This window comes from Pimephales promelas, chromosome 1 (genome assembly GCF_988280905.1).
Source record: "Pimephales promelas chromosome 1, fPimPro1.hap1.1, whole genome shotgun sequence".
Classification (NCBI taxonomy): domain Eukaryota; kingdom Metazoa; phylum Chordata; class Actinopteri; order Cypriniformes; family Leuciscidae; genus Pimephales; species Pimephales promelas.
In genome coordinates, this window is record NC_142769.1 from 32,301,642 (window position 1) to 32,320,264 (window position 18,623).

Here is an 18,623-nt window from a genome sequence, read left to right on the forward strand (position 1 = left end):
ATATAATTTAAACGGATGAGTTGTAAAAAAATTAACCCCCCTCACAGTCGAAACAACTATTTGCCACCAGGCTGTAAACATGTTTTTTTTTTTTTTTTCTGCTGTGAATTTAGGCATTTTAACATGGGGGAGATACAGATTTGACTCGCTTTTGCAGTCAGCCTCAAGCGGCCACTCAATGAATTGCAGTTTAATTCACTTCTGAGTTGGTTTCAAGAGAGAGACGGGGAGGTTGCCGCTTGGTCAAAACGCCCGCAGAAGCTCATTATCATTTAAAGGCATATGCACTGAAACGGCGTGCTGAAAAGATGGTTTTACATGACCACTTTAAGAAGATTTTTAACTGAAACCGTAGTCCTTGGTGATTCATGTAATGCAAGTTAATGGCTACTGTCACAAACAAATAAAATAAAATAAACGTATATATAATAGGGGTGTAACGATTCACTCGTTTTCTCGATGCATCGATTATAAATCCTGGCGATGCATATGCATCGATCCTGAAACATGTATTTTGAATCGTGAATCGTTTATTTACGTGAATAATCGATTTAAAAGGCTAAGAATCGAATTAATCACGATTTTATAGCGATTCAGTGGTTTAAAATATATAAACACAACCTTAAAGTGTTCCTGGTACAAGCTGCCTCACGCATTGGCCGTCATACGACATCCGCATTTGATTGGTTTCAGGCGCTCACACATCCCTGATTTCTCACGCTGAAGCCCGGTCGGTCAAATGCCTGAAAGATGAGTTTATCTTTCTACCTGTTGAGCTACTCGAGTCGTGATCAGCTTGTATTACCGCAAATTAGTTAAAATCTCCCGGAATCTAGAGCGAGCATGCATACGAGACAGAGGTTGTGCTCCAAACCGCGTATCGCGCGTTCACACACGGCTGCACGCACTCGGCAGAGAGGGAAAGCGAGCGAGAATTGAATGAAAGCGTTTTATTTCATAGTGCCCATGCAATGGCATGGCAGCTTTATCAATGGCTTGAGCGGTTTGCCTCAAAACTATTGCTTTCTCGACAGAGAGCTCAGCTGGAGAGCTCAAACATGGACTGCTCAAAAATCTGTAGTTAACGTTATGAAAGCATGAGAGCTATGGGACCGAGCGCGAGCAAAATCCAGTGAAAAGATGATAACGAGTGCACTGAGAGGACGCAAAATGAAACTAATGAAAACGTCTCCATTAATTTGTGCATGTAGTCATTTAATGCAATACTTTAAAAGCCTTTTTCAAAATATTTGCTACTTGCAAATGCTAATTTGTAGGCCATTGAATTTTTTTTATAATAATATATTCATTAAAATTAAAAATAAACATGAACTAACATTAACAATGGACAAAATCCCCACTATCTGATCCCCGAAGGCCGCTGTGTAGGCTAATTCAAACCCAGACAAAGATGGGTGAAGCACTGAAATAATACTATAATGCATATAAAAAATTAAGAATCGAATCGAATTAATCGAATCGCATCGAATTTGGATGTGAATTGCATCGAATCGAATCGTTCTGAATTTGCACAAATCGTTCATGAATTGAATCGAAAACCTATGAATCGTGAATCGAATCGATTCGCTGTCTACCCAAAGATTCACAGCCCTAATATATAACATATACGGGCAAAACAAAATTATTACTCGTGGTTTCTGATGATTCATTGAGATCTTATGAAGTGAACAGATTGGTCTGTGCAAGAAATGTAACATTATTTACAACATTATTACCTGTAATCCACAGCTTCAGCAAACAGTCATGAACACACCCATGGCAGTCTGGAGCATGAGCTTCCTGTCACATAATGACGAATGTGCAGGAGCACAAACGTTGGGAATCTGTGAAAAGTCAATCTTCCCGTCTGAGGTTGTGCAAGCAAACTTAAAATTATTTTTTTTATATAGGTTGTGGCATCAAGGATGAGCACAAGTACCACTTTGATGAATAATACAGCACAGGCATCCTCCCTCTCTGTTGTAAACAAAGATCACTCCCGTGCAAAAGTCATTATGCGACAAGAAGCTCGTGCTCCAGACTGCAGTGAACATGCTCAGGACCATTTGCAGAGGCTGTGTATTACAGGAAATATTGTTGTAAATAATGTTCAGTTTCTTGCACAGACTGATCATTTCGCTTCGTAATTGATTTGCAAAAAAAAAAAAAAAACAACTTTTTTTTATAGCAATAATTTATAAATGTTGATATAAAATTATTGTGAAATGACAGAGTTTCCATTAACCAATGTTAATGGATGTTACTTTTTTCCTGCCGTGATAAGCCATTCCAAAAATCATGCAAACGGATGTTGGTAGGTTCACGTATTTTCGTAGTCACCGCACTAGCCATTATTTTTAAACGAAGGAGAATCCAGTATACAGTATTCCCATAATTCTTTTTTTTTTATGAGTTTAATAAAGAACTCGGTCTTGTCCGTTGTCCAAATAATTTGCACCATTAAGAATGATAGACTTTTACGTATGCCACGTGACCTCTAAATGTGAAACAAAGTTTTCATTGCACTTTTACAAAATATTCCTTTTTCAGATTGCCTGAAAAACCACCTAAATTAGAACAATTTGAAGGGTACTGAAACACGGTATACGTTCCAATCTTGTTTTGCGACGCATTATTCTTCAAAATATCTTCTTATGTTTTCCACAGAGGAAAAAGTCATACAAAATGAGTAAATGATGACAGAATTTTTACTTTAGGCTGAAATATCCCTTTAAGACTCTTCGAAGCCAAGATACAAGACACACAGGAAACAAGCATCAGCAGTCTCTTGGAAGAGCACATCTGGTTTAGGGGGTTGGGTTTCTTTTGTCAATATTCCTGCGTGCAACTTTGACAAATCAAAGTGAATAAACAATGTTGTGATTCGGATCCTTGTGAGAAAGAAGGCAGGAGCGCTAACACAATTCAGGCACAAAAAAAAAAAAAAATGTCTCAAGGTCAGACTTTAAACACTTAAACGACACCATTTCAAAAAACGCACCAAATTCTATTTGACATCCTCCTACCTGCCAAGCACGATTAGAATTTTATTTTTTTTTAAGTTTCCTTTTTCTTTCTTTTTCCCCCCTCTTTTGCATGAGCCTCGCTGCTGTGCTTTTTTGTGTTTAACAAGGTTCTTTAAAGACTGTGCAAGGGAAAAGTGTATTTCTTAAGAGAAGCATGATGCACTCTCTCTTTCCCGCTTGCGCACACACAAACTGCCAATTTCAGCCCTCAAATGCGTACAGAAGGCTGTCAGAGTCATACTAACACCGCTCACATAATAGCATCGTCTGGGAGTCTCGACACCAAAGCTGCGCAGGAAACATCACACTGGCTCCTGAGAAAAAGAGCGCTTTTAACTTTCAAAACTCCTTAAGTTCTGAAAGCACAGTGCTGGTTTAAGCTGTCTCTCTGTAAGTGAGTGAGTGAGTGAGAGAGAGAGAGAGAGAGAGAGAGAGAGAGAGAAAACAGACAGAGAGAGAGAGAGACAGAGAGGGAAGAAGAAAAAAATAATAATGACAAAACAAGGCAATCATTACAGTCTACTTGTGTGTCACTCTTCCAAACAAGCGAGCAGATGCGTTTGACGTCAGACGACTGCCTGGAATTGTACTTTGTTTTGAAGCCTCATGGCTGTGAGGTGAACTTACCCAGCTAGCAATCAAAAGCAAAGATGCTAATTTACCTCTCTGCTTGATACAGCCTGTTTGTGAGCTCCCAAAGCAAAATGTTTTGATTTTGTCACAAAGACACACAGTGAGCGAGACAGTCAGGGCATCAATCACAGACAATTTGAGCATGTTACTCGTTCTTTATCTTTTGCCCCTCTATGTTAGTCTTTTTAACATTCATGACATGAGACACAGACAGAAACAACAGGGTACACACTGCACCCGAATCACAGCTTCTCTTCTGAAAAGGATAACTGATGGAGGTGAAGGGAAAACCTATTGTGATATTCTTTTGTCATAACTGGAGCAAATCACATTCACACCTAAACACATTACAAGGCTTTACATTTTTGGTCACACTTTAGATTAGGGTACAATTCTCACTATTAACTAACTATTAAATACGGCCTTTGCCTCAGTAAACTCCTAATTACTTCGTATTATTAGTTAGTAGGGTAGCTAAGGTAGCAATATCCTTGTAATATGTATGCTAATTTGCAAATATTTAAAATAGTGAGTATTGAATCTCAAGTGTAACCATTTTTATTAATCATACCTAAACATTATGTTTTCAAATTAAGCATCAATGCCCATCTGCACTCAAATTAATCTATGTGAATTTACAATAATTTACATTACAACAGGTGGAATGTATGTCAACTGGTTAAAATAAAATGTACAACAACCAAATAGATGAATAAATACCTGTATGCAAGAGATGCAAACAGACTGACATAGTGTCTATACCTGTAGGATATTCAGATTCTGCACCTGGCATCTGGTCTCTTGCCTTTTTGACAATGTGAGCTCCAAAGAAAGGATGTAGAGAACAACAGTAGCACTGTTATAAATGAAAGTACTTTATCGTTAACGGTCTATAAAACTATAAAACAGTCAAGCCATGTATAAGTAGGTGCTCTGTATTACCTTTTATCTGAACGCATGAATCTGCTGAAAGGCAGCCGACATGAAAAAAGAGATAGCACTATCAAGATAGCAATGTACCGGTGTTTATTTTCCTAGTAGCGCTGAGCATAAAGAGACAGACGTGGACATGCTTTATGTGATTTCATCACCTTTAAGAACAATCTTGAGTCTGATGAATGCTCAAATTCATGTACACAGACAGATTATTTTTGCATTTCAAAGAAATACATCATAGTCAATGACGGGAAAAGTAGTGTGAACTATAAATAAACATCAGTTTTTTTTTTTGTTTTGTTTTTTTGCATTGCTACTATATATATATATATACACACACACACACGCACATATGGTATGTAATTATATATACTTATTTTAGAGGTCTGATTCTTTTCTATTTTTATCATTAGTTATTAGTTCAGACAGGAAACACGCAGTTCCACTTTCATCTGGAAAAGACAGGATTTTCCACCCACGTTTTCCTATCTGTCCATCCTTAGTTACGACAATCCGGAATTCATTTACAGCAATAATAGTGATTTTATTTTATATTTTTGGAATAATATCATTATAGTGCCAGCACTGTACTTCAAATGGAGTGGTAGAGAGGCAGAGAGGTGAGGGTTTGGGCCAGAGGGATGGTGAAGCCATGCCAAACACAACACAGCATGGCCCCTACAGCAGCAGGACATTTCCTCCCACAGACCTCTGATCTGAGATCAGGTCTAATCACACCTTTAAACATGAGACAGAGCCGCTCAACGGCATCCATGCATTAACCACCAGGGGGGACAGAAAGGCAAACATACATGAAACTAATGGTCAGGGAGAGTAAGAGAGTAAGTGATGTTGAATGTGTGTGTGCAAGTGTGTCGTAAGCAGGATTTCCGGGCGCTCTTCTTTACAATTTATATCCTGGATTGGTAATTAAGCTTACAACACTCTAACATATTGTAAACAGAAACACACACAAACAGTAACCTATACACAAATACATGTCCACTGATCCACATGCAAACAGATAGAAAACTGGACAGATTATAAGAGTGGGAGGGGGTAACATACTGTAGTAAAGAGTGCAGCACTAATTGGTTTGGGTTAATTGGCATTTTTACTGCAATCACAGGGGAGAGGGACACCAGGCTTAAACATTAAACACACATCCACATCTCTCTCTCTTTCTCTCTCTCTCTCTCTTTCTCTCTCTCTCTCTCTCTCACACACACACACAAACACACACACCTTACCAGAGCTAAAACAGCAAAATGTAATTAAAGCTGCTATTTCACTAACATTAATAATAATACTTATTATTATAATACACATGAATTTACAGCATCAATAAACAAAATTAAAAAAAAAAAATACTTCAGTTTAGGGTAACTACGATTTCCTATCGGTCAGTCACTACAATGTAGGTCATGACTGACCAATAGGAATCTCGCTAGAGAGCATATTTACTTTGAGGGAATCTAAAACAGGCCAATGCACATTGGCGTGCAATCATTTGCATCAGCTGAGCGGCCTTGTCAGCGCGGGTATAGAACGAGCAGCTGTTGCGACTGCACTTCAGCTTCGGAGCCTAAACTAGTAGTCCCTAAAAGAGCTTACATGGATAGATCGCATCTTTTTAAAGATGACGTTCTATCTGTGTGTTTCTGGATGTGGTCGTTACCTGGGATCACGGGATGGACACGAACGCTGTGTTGTGTGTCTGGGCCTCGTCGTTTCCTTTGGCACTGCCCGTGATGATCAGTTCGCGGCATTGGAGGGTGGGTCAGATATCTCTGCGGACGACGAGTCGGAGCCGCTGCCTCCTTCGGGTGTGCCAGCGGTGCCCAATACGGACCTGGAGATGATGGCCATGCTTTCCCGGGCAGCCAACAGGGTCGGGCTCGTGTGGAACCCTCCACCTCAAACCTTCGAGGCTGTATGATTGATATCTCGGGGTGGCGCGTGCTGGTGCTCAGCAACCCACCCCAGTGCCCTTCTTCCCGGAGGTGCATGAGGAGCTCACAGGGACGTGGACGGCACCTTTTACAGCCCGAAACCATTCCAGTGTTTACTCCTCCCTCACCACCCTTGATGGCGGGGCAGCTAAGGGATACACGCGTAAACAACAGGTGGAGCGGGCTGTTGCTATGCAACTGTTCCCTAACTCCACTTGGCGTGAAGAACCGTGTCTCCCATCCGGGCCTGTAACTTGTCGGACTTAACCGGCAAGGCTTACAAGGCCTGTGGGGAAGCTGCCTCTGCCGTGCACACCTTGGTGTTGCTGTAGGCTCATCAGGCCAAGGCACTGAAGGAACTACACAAGGGTGGTCACGACCCTCCAGGAACTTCGACGGCTCCTCAGTCTACCCATCGCCGGGGCCGCCCGACTGCGTCCGCCCCTGCTCCCGCACCGCAGCAGCAGCCGCCACTGAAACGGCGCCGTTGAGCCGGTCACAAGCAGGAGCCGGTCACTCAAAGTAAATTGGCTCTCTAGTGAGATTCCCATTGGTCAGTCATGACCTACGTCTCTGTTCCCTCCCTCAGGGAACGAGGATTACCATATGTAATGAGACGCTGTTAACTGTTAACTACGACTTTACTCCTAATTACTGCTTATTAATAGTTAGCAAGTTAGTTGTTAAGTTTAGGTATTGGGGATTAAAGGGTTAGTTCACCCAAAAATGTCTTTTTTCAGCATTGTATTCTCTTCTGGTTCTGTTGTCGATCCACGTTCAGTGAGACGCAAGATGCTGCTGACGCCGAACTTCGTTTACAGTCTGAGGGAGACGCACGCTCTAAACAAAACAATCTTCGCAAAAATGTCTAAGGATTTCGACACAGAGGAAGACTTGCATTTTTTGCAAGCCGAATAAACGGACGCACCAGATACACGTCAACAGCTTCTTACATCAGCAGCGTCACTGAACCGAAGGAGAATACAATCTTAAGGGCTTGGAACGACATGAGGGGGAGTCATTAATGACATAATTTTAATTTTTGGGTGAGCTTACCCTTAAAGGGATGAAGAACAAGGTCATGCAGAATAAGGCATTAATATGTACTTTATAAGTACTAATAAACAGCCAATACCCTAGTAATATTAAATATGCTAATAAACAACTACACTGTAAAAAATTTGGAGTAGGATTTACTTGAAAAAACCTTGCTAAACGATCTCACTCAGAAAATGCTAGTAAATTTACAAAGATTTGCCAAGTAAAAACCTAAACATATTTATCAGTAGCTTTAATTAGAAATCTTTAAGTTAAATTTACTTGGAATGTGGAATTAAGTAAACTTTACAAAAATAAGTAATTTTAACTCGGCTTGTAAATGGTTGATTAATACCGATTTCCTTTGCCTTGTATTACACTTCACTAAAACAATAATCTTGAATTGTATTAGTCATTTATAGTATGTTCTTTACTTAGATCATCTAAGTCATTTATATATACATCATGTCAGACTTTAAGCCTTATGTGATTGTCTGACACCTCAATACTTGGTAGACAATACACAATGGTGGTAACATTTGATGGATTGTTTTTGTGTTTGAATGTGTCGTTTTAAGCAAAAAAAATTACTCGAAATGTCACAAAATGGCATTTTACTAATACTGAAAACAAAAATCAATGATAAAACAGTGTAAATACAGCTGGAAACCAGTGAAAAATTAACCTCATTAATTATTCAAGGTCCAATGCATGATGGGAACCCCAGTATCAGAAAAGTTGAGTAATTTTTACTTAATTTTATTGAGTTGATATTACACTTTCATTTATACTCGCTTGAAATAAGTACTGATATGGAATTTACTTAGTTTTTTAAATTCTTGCCTGAACTAACTTTTTCAAGTAAATTACATTGGGTTTTTTCACTAGTATTTACTTAACCAAAAAATCATTTTTTACAGTGTAATTGTGAGAATTGGACTCTAAACTAAAGTGTAACCATATTACTATATTAATAAAAAAACGATTTCACAGCGATAATTACTGAATTAATTATTATTAATAATAATAAAACATGAATTCACAGCAATAATCAATTCAATAAAACACTAATAATAATTATTATTAGATGATTAATTTTCTAATATTGTAAAAGGACACAAACAGAAAAAAAAACAATGTATAGAAAAAGAGATCCTGCTCAGACTTCACAGTTAACTCATCTGACTGTAGTCATCCTCATTCTCATCCTAGTAAATCTCTTCAGTCACTTTTCCAAGAAAAGCACAGCTCTCCTTTCTAAAAATACAGCACCGGGCACATGGTGCGTTAGCAGCATCTCTGTGATGTTAAGAAATGTTAAGTTGAGTTTCAACACTGTGGGACACAGAGGAAGTGCCACCTGTTCTCCAGATATGACGGATTTGTTGACTATTTAAAAAAAGGGGGGTGGAAAGAATGAAAGGGTTTACTGTCTTCCTGTGGCACAACTTCAGAAGACTGGATATATTTTTAGCTTCTAATGTAGAGCAGCCCGGACTCATCTAAAAATCCCCACCATTGAGTTACCAGATGTCTCCTAACCGATAAAGGAGCCGCCCTGGATGGGTCCGATGTGATGCCATGGTACCAGGTATCAACAGGTGATTGGTGGAAAAAAAAAAACAACTTGCTGCTACAAATGAAATGTACCTTTTCCTTATATATCTCAATTAACATCTAATTAAAGTGACTTACAATATAAATTGCACCAAACAGCAGTTCTTTTCTTGTTTATCGCTCTTCAGTGTGGGTCCAGACTAGCCCTTTATGTTCAAACAAAGCCTGTTTAATTCATTATTAATTGATAGGGGCTTGTATATTCATGAGTGTGTAGTCTTGCCATCATTGTAAAACGTGTCAGCTCTCAAGGAGGTTCACTTTGAGCCCGCTCAGCTTGTGTGTGTGTTTGTGCATGCGAGTGTTTTGAAGTGTAGGTCATTACGCTTTCACTAGCCCTTTGTTTGGCTGTGTGAAAAATCGTTTAGAAAGGGCAGTCTGGATTGAGACGCCATGTTTATGTTGCAATCAGATCTGAGCGATGAGACACAGGAGGGAGGCTAGCTGTGTGTGCTATTTATTCACTGTTTCCCTCACTCTCTATTCCCAAGAGCCCTCAAACAAACAGCACACACACACAAACACACACACACTTTGGTAGTCCAATACAAAACATCCCAATATAGATATGCCCATTAGTGGTCCATGTCTATGTGAGAATGGCTATAAAAACACAAATAGAAATCATCATTACAGACTGCTGCAGAAGTGCTGAAACACAAGAGTAATATGACGATCCCAACAAAAAGAGCAAAATAATCATGTCAAATAAATGAATGAATTTAGCTAAATCAAAAATAAAAAATGTGAACCCCAAAAATAGGTTTTAATAGGTTAATATATAATAAATAAATGGGTTTCACATTTTCTACCCATTCTGTCATATCAGGAAATAGATGACACATACAACATATACACACACAAACCAACAGTGTAAGTGGAGGGGTGTCAGTCTCTCTCTCTCTAGTTAGGGGTCTGCTCTGTATCCAAGTCAAAGTTTTGAACTTGGCACATCCATAAATTCGGACGCCCCCTTCATCAGAGCGGCCACTGGACCCTGCCATAACTCATTTGCACTTACACACACACACTTACACACCAGGAACCACTGGGTCCAACCATAACTCACATACACTCTCAGAGGTCTTTAGATCCCTCTCAGAGGTCATAAACCACGTTCTCTCTCACACATACAGAGGCATGTGGGGGTCCTAGTTTGAGGTCAGGTGATGGAGCTCTCAGGGTGATATACTGACACCCAGTCGCTCTAACTGGGGTAATGAGTCACAGAGTACGAAACACAGCCTAACTTGTTATTTTTTCATTTTGACAAGAAAAACTGCTCTCAGACATCAGGTGATATTTATGTGTATCAGCAGTCAAACAGAGGTTATGGACACAAAACACAAATGTTGCCGTTTGACGCCGCGCAAGCAGTGCGCAAAAAGCCACAGTATGAAGTGAACATCGTACTAACATCTAACATGTAAAATGATTACTTTTGACTTAAAGCGGGCAAAGGAAAATTACCTCTACCTGAATATGTCTGCAAAGAACTACATTTAAAAAATACATTTAAAAAAAGTGGCGGCTCCTGATTTTTCAAATAGGGGAAGCTCTTTCTTTTTTACTTGACTGTCAGGTGTGGTGATGGTGAAAAGAGTGAGGACTCGTATGCAGAGTTGATGGGCTTTATTTTATTAATAAAAAAAAAATACAAACAAAAACTACCAACCAGCACAGGACAAGGAGAATAAATAGGGAGCAAAAAAGGCAGGTAACAAGGAAAGACAGGTGGGGCAGAATAACTAATAATCAGGAAGCAAGATGGGAGTTGACACAATCGACAGGAGAGCACATAGCACAAGGAAAACACATGACAAGCCATGTGCTCACACCAAACATGACAAAAACACAAACACATGGCCAGTAAAACAAAATACAAGCAATTGTGCCCACACAAAAAAGATGAGACAAGAAGAACAATGAGAACACTCAGAAGCCACCTGTTCCCACAGAACGTGACAGCATGAAAGCACAATATTAAAAAACGCTGACGCCGAAGCTATTCGAAATTTATCGAATAGCTTCGAAATTTATCAAATTTATCGAATGCACTGTAATGCTGCACAGCACAAGACAAAACATGACATGAAATCATGCGGCCGATGTAAACACAAACCGTGTGCTACACAAAAAAACACAACACACTGTACAGAGCGAATACGACAAGACAGAACACTATGCATGAGAACGACCATAAGCTCATCCTGTGCACTCACAACAGAAAACAAACACGAGGAGCAAGCATGTCCAAATCCGACACAAAACCGAAACCGAAGTAGATAGATGCGTCGTGATTCAAACACCACGCCCGCACATGTAACAAGCAGCGCAGTCTCATCCCAAGACGTCATATAACTGACGTCTTGGGACGTCTTTTGACCATACGTCAACAACCGCCTTTTTAGGGTACCCTTAAATGTCGGTTAGATGACGTTATCGGATCCTAACCCTACCCCAGACCTAAACCTACCCCGTCACCTAACTGACGTTAAAGGTAAAGCGTCAGCTTATGACGGCCCGGGATCGTCAACTAACCGGCGTTTAAGGGTACCCTAAAAAGGTGAATGTTGACATATGGTCAAAAGACGTCCCAAGTCAATAGGATGCTAACAGCAGGTGAAGTTATGCTACAATGGCCGCTCCCGCGAGGCTTCAACTTCCGGCTGATGGATTACCCCCTTGGATGGGAATGAGCCCGCAGCACCACCAGTTTCAGAACCCCAGCGCCAGAACCGGAAATAAGGCCGGAGCTTACGTTCTAACACCAGCACCAGGACTGGAAGTGAGGGGCGGTGCTTAGGTTTTGAAACCGAATAACCCCACCTAACGATTTTGAGCGTAATTTGCTTAGACACGAAACGCTTTTATTAAACACGAAACGTCCAACTTTATACGTATGTTATAAGGATACATAAAGGTACAATACAAGGATTTTAAAACATTGATTTTGTGTAATTTTTGTATATAGTTATCCGATTTTAGTTATATGATTTTGATTGTTTAATAAAAAAAAAATAATAATAAAAAAGGTATGGGCATTTTTTATAAAATATACTTTATTTCACAAGAACATGTGCAGCATGCATTTTTCTTCACATAAAATAATAATTTCAAAATCTAAAAAAAGAGAGAGATAGTTCGGCATTGTTTTAAAAGAAACAATAAAAATTTAAATAAATTTAAACTAAATAAATTCCTAATTTAAAATTGAAACTAAATATATTCAAATGCATTCAAATAAGTCTTAACGGGCACTAATTTACCCAGATTTTCACACCTTTGTATATGTGCGTGGTGTTAAATCTGGTCATGCTATCAGAACCACTGTACATTCCATCTGTGCAGCAAATTTCAGTGTGCTGCAGATTCTGTGCATGCGCATGTGTGTGTGTGTATGTGTGTGTGTGCAGAATATTGAGCAGGTGGAGCAGGTGATGGAAACTGAAGGAATGTATTTAACAGCAGTACGGCTGAGTAAACATGCAGGTTCATGGGTAATGGAGTCTATATCTCACACACAAACACCTTCATGCATGCACACACAAGCATGCAAACTCTTACTGGGTAATGGAGTCCATCAAACTCGTTCTTCTCTAGGCTCACACATACAGTCTGAAAATTAAATACTCATCAAGGGCTCCCAAGTGCACCGCCACAAGCTTAAATCGTTATGTGTTAAACAGCTCTGGGACTCAGTGTGCTCTACAGGTGAGGAAGAAAGAGAAAGAGAGAGACAATGAATCCATTTACACAGTAATACAAAAAATGCATACTAATAGAAAACCTTGAGTTTGCAATGCAGAGCAAGAAAAGAGTTGCCGCAGGACATCCGACTCTGAGGTGTATATTGATCACAATCACATGCATCTGCTACCAATCACAGTGATTCAGAGTTGTATCATTATATTAATCATCTGAATGGATGAAGATGCTATGATATATGATCTATTAAGACTGCTTTGCTTGTAAATGTGCATTTATTAATGTAACATGAATGCATGTAAAGTCAATTTTATATACGTTTTAAATATAATATTGACAATTTCATCTATTAATACATTAAGAAAACTACAATTACAGTATAAGCACTCGATGAATTTTGTGGCTTCATGTCAAAGCTAAGCAATAAGCATAGCAGTAATTGTACACATAGCTATGTAAAAGCCATCATCCATGCATACATATTTCATGAATGCCTCCCCAAAATAACATGTTAAAATGGTAAGAGTGTGTCAGAGAAAAGAGCCCAAACATCCAAAACCGTACACAAAAATGTGGACAGTATAGGTCACACACAAGGAGACGTGGGTCACGCTCAAATTGTCCATCAGTCAGACAGGCAGAACTGATTTAGATGCTAAATAATGGTTTAGATATTCAAAAATTCCATATATATGCGAAAGGCTCCAGTGCACACCGAAGCGGACCCATCAAAGAGCCCCTCGCCACCACTCCAGGAACTGGCTTCGAAGAGCGTCTTTGTGTCTGTTACATTTTCCCAAACCCACAGCCAATGTAATCTGCTATTAAGTGAACAAAAAACAATTTCCATTCATTTATTTATATTTATATTATTAAGTGATCCTGTCTTAACAAAAAGAGGAAAAGTCAAGTAAATAATTGACATAACCAGGACAAATATTTGAGAGAATGCTTAGCTGCACTCAAAAACCAAGAAATCCAGAGAAACAGCACAGTAAACTAATCAAGAGGTACATTTTTAAAGATGAACAAGTCCAATTGCATGTCAGGGCCGCAATTCCCAAAATACCACACATATGTGTCTGTTGCACATTAGAAAAAGCAATTCTTTTTTCTATGAATTTTGATTGTATCAACTGTGCCTCCACTCAAAAAAAAAAAAGAAAAAAAATAGATTGTAATGAAAAGATTATTTTAAAGAACGTCCATGTTTTGAGGCAGAGAGAGAAAGAATCTGCTGTTTAAATCAAACCCATGTCCTCTCACAGGCCTCCACTGCAGGTCTGCACACGCAGGATAAAAGGAAGCAGATGATATGCGTCACACCCTGCATGCACAAATCAGAATTTTGAATGGGCTGGTCAGGAGTTTTTAAAATGGCTGACTTGAAACATTGTTTATTAAATATAATCTCAAATACAAAATATCTGAAGCTTCTGATATGATATATATGCACGCCTACTTTAAATTCTGTTTAAACTATATTAAATCCATTGAATTTGAGAAAATACCAAACATGGATTGTTAACAATGTGTAAAGATTTAGATAATATTATTAAAAAAAAAAAAATCTATAGTCTCTTTCAATCTTATTTTATTTGCTGAAACTTTAGCTGCTATAAAATAAAATAAAACGTCAGTCTTTCATTTATATTTAGATCACATGCATGGAACCTTTATAATCTTCAGATAATCTGGTGTGAGACATTTGTATGACTTTGAAAAAAAAAAAAAGGTGAGTAAACTAGATCTACAGCAGTGCGACAGAACAGTCTGTCTGATTGAGTGAGCAGTAATATTGACGGACAACCAAAATCTTGTGATCTGACCCCAAAGACAAAGGTTTAATAATAAATATAGCAGTGGATTAAAAAGACACCACTCTGCATTTTTAATGTAAATGTGTGTCTGCATGCTGTTAAATATGAATGATCCCTGTCTCACCTCAGGGTGAATGTGCGAGGAACGAGAGTCTGCGCTTGTGTGTGCGTGCTAAGACTAAGCTTCATTCAGCCACAATTTAGTATAAGGGTCTCCAAAGTTCATATGTAAGGAATGTCTTGGCTAAATCGCAAGGTCCTAACTGAAAGCACCCTTAAACTTCTGCAACACTTCTTACACAGACTCTCACTTTAAAGTAACCCCTCTAACTCTGATCCTACTGGGCTATTAGAAGGGCAACGGGGATTTTAAATCACCCACAGTGAGAGACAGAAAAACAGAAAGAAGGTCGACTGTTCTTCTGCTTTATTTACGCCCTGTTGCAGCCACTGGTTGGCAGGTACTGTTGGTGTGTGTGTGTGTGTGTGTTGTGAGTAGGGAACTGGGGCAGGGCTGAAAGGGGTTGGAAGGGTAATGCTAGGGCTATCACATTAACCTGACTGGAGCTCTTCTAATAGGCACCGCAGCTTAAATTGATATATCAATTTACTCCCCTCCTGCAGGACTTCAAAGGCCTGCAGTCTTGTTCCCTTAGCCTTTACCCACCCCACATCAATCTGCCTGTCTACACTGCATGAGCCTCTCACCAACCCACAGCACACGGCAGAGCCAATCACATGACCTACTCTGACAAGAGCGGTTAAAACTGGCCAATCAGAAGACACCCATGGAGTAGAAAATAGGCATCTGATCAGTTGAATTAATACTAGCAATGTATCGATGGAATCTGATAAATTGCTGCAACTTGAATCTTAACAACAACAAAGAAAAAAAAAAAGTTTATTTTATAATACCTTAATATAATGTTAAAATTATATTTCTATAGTGAACAAAACTGTTGACAAGACAAAATACTGGGACAATATTGTAGTATTAATAATAAGACCTCTGTCATTGTTTACAACGAATAAAGTTTGAATGCTGTAAAAAAAAAGTAACTACCTTAGTTTATACGACCTTTGAAGTCACAGATACTAAGAAATGAGGCGTATTTGAAACGACATAAAAACCAACAGTTGTTCCAACTATTCTACTTACTATACTGTTAAAAGGTTCATCAAATAAAAAAAAATGCATACTTCAATCCATTTCCTGGCTGAATGAGGAATTTTGCATTTAGTGAAGAAATTAAGAAGTGTTATTTAAAACAATTGCTGAAGAAATAGTTAGAGCCTAAAAAAAACTAAAAAATCAGATTACATCAGTTTCATTTTCCTTTTTTAATATGAAATGAAAAAAAGCGAGTCTGCGGAAAGCAATGAATATTAAGAAGTAAGCCACTGGATGGCTTGACTGACCAAACAGAATTGACTAGGCCTACTCAAAAACAAATTGTGTAATAAGTAAACATTTTGAATCTTAATTATCTGCATAATAATGCAGCCTAATAAAACACATTACCAATTAGATGCCGCAGAGCTCATGTGCCTTTATTCAAGACCCGTAAACGGGAACAAAAAGGCAGTACATTTGTTTTGACATGCATCTGTGAGCTGTATTTGTGTTAGCAAGACATTTACAACAGCTGAGATAGAAGCAAATCTTCACAGTTAGCTCCAGACTCTGTTCTTTTACACGGAATCAAACAACTCGTCTTTCCAGCGCAAGCCCTAGAGGGCCATGATGTCATATCCAGTGTAACACCTTGCGGATGACTGACACATGTTTCCCATGGAGAGACAGACACACAAACACGCAAATGCACACACGTACGCACACAAATTGAAAGAGTCTTTGTTTTGTCTGACATCTCCCACCTTATGCTAACCTGTTTTGTCAAAACAATTCCCACAGAAATTAGATGACACAGATTCGGGAAGATAAGAGCCTAAATCTGCCAGAACCAAACCAACAGTGACAAACAACACCTGCTTGCAGCTTTCACACAATGCTTTTAGTGCACATATCGATTTACATACCGAAACACTGTCAACTGAGTGACTCATTTGGTCAAAACAATAATAATAATAATAATAATAATACGTTATCAATTAACCTGTCTTTTCTTAATTGAGCAGTGATTAGAATAAAGTGCTGATAAAAAAAAAATACTGTTTATCACATTGAGAAACAACAAATGCTTGCTTTTCTCAAGGATCTTTGGTGGGTTAAATTCTAGAAAACAGAAATCAAGCTATGTCGATATGCTAGAGCGACTAAGACTGAGAACTCCAACAGGCTGAAAACGACAGCCTGAAATGTTAGGCTGGATAAAGAGGCGAATGGAGTGCGTTGTCAGGTGAGGTTCTTTCTCAAACCCACCTGATCAGAGAGTTTAGACAGAAGGGGGGGGGGGGTACAGCAAAAGGGGAAGCACTGAAGAGGTTGAAAGACATCGAGAGAGTTGAGAGGATGCGGAAAGAGAGAGAGAGAGGGTCACACAGTAGATGGGAGCCATGAATACAAAGCAGCTGAGATGTGAGAGAATTTTACAGCAGGTATTGTCTGTCACTCACCCTGTAGATTTGTGATCACAATTTCTCCCCATCAAGTGTTTCACTTTCACCTGAAGTAACTACCCAACACAAATCTGTTTTTTAGCCATCTGCTTCTCTCACTTGGTCTATAGCAGCAACACACACACACAGTCTCTGTGTTTTTAACACAGAGACAACAGATACACGTCCCCATCCCCCTGCAGTCCTCGCTGCCAGGCCATACCCTTGCCAAACAATGACAAGTGTTCACTATTACAACCATCTAGGGTTAAGTTGCAATAAATAAACAGAAAAACAAATTCAAACATTATGCTCTGTCCAGTCGTCAGACCAAGAAGGAAGTAAATCCCCAAACAAAAATAGCACAGATAAACATTTTATTAAGATGTTGAAAGGGCTATAAAGTTTCAGAGTAACAAAACAAAAGACTAGAGTGTGTATAGACTTCGGGGTGACCCACGGCTTAAAATAACTAACAAAATAGACAATTAAAAAAAGACTTAATTCCCTTAGCCTAACTACACTATCAAAAACAGAGTGAATGTTATCACAGAAAAGAAAATGTGTCACCCCTACAAAGACATTTCTAATTAAACACTGCTTAAAACATATAATCATATAACATTAATATTGTTGGTCTGGCGGCAGGTGAGGAGATGGGTGTGACCAGCCCAGAGCCACAGCAGCTCGTTTTGGAAGAGCATCCGAAGTCGCTTATTCTCGAGTAGATACTTATTTTGAATATTTTGAAGTATCACGACTGCTAAAAAAAATAAAAAAAACACGTTCTATATAGTTGAAGTGCGTGTAGTATGAATTGAATCAGGACATACTACATTAACCATACTGTCATTATCATGTGACCAACCAGCATCAGTTGCATCGCTTTACAGCTATTCACACATCCTCTCCCGAAGCCTCATGGGATAGTAAATTGTCCACTGTATACACACTTCAGATTTTTGTTGGAAGTAGTAGGTCATTTGGGTACTTTTTGCCAACTCTTTTTTGAGGCCTGCATGCTTCTTTTGTCACTATACAGTATGAAAGTATGTGATTTTAGCAACAGTCTCCTGAAAGTGCGTACTTATACCACGAATGTCATTTCTCGTGGCATTTTTTACGCACAAATGTTTTTCGTGTGCATATGCTACGCACTGAAAACCCCTTGGGTAGGTTTAGGGGGGAGGGGAGCGGGGAGTTTGTGCGTATTATACGCCATAAAGTGCGTATCATATGCATGCAAAAAAACGCGTGCCATATACAAGCAAAAACTATTTTTGGCATATAAATGGCACGAGAAATGACATTCGTGCTATAGATATGAACTTTTA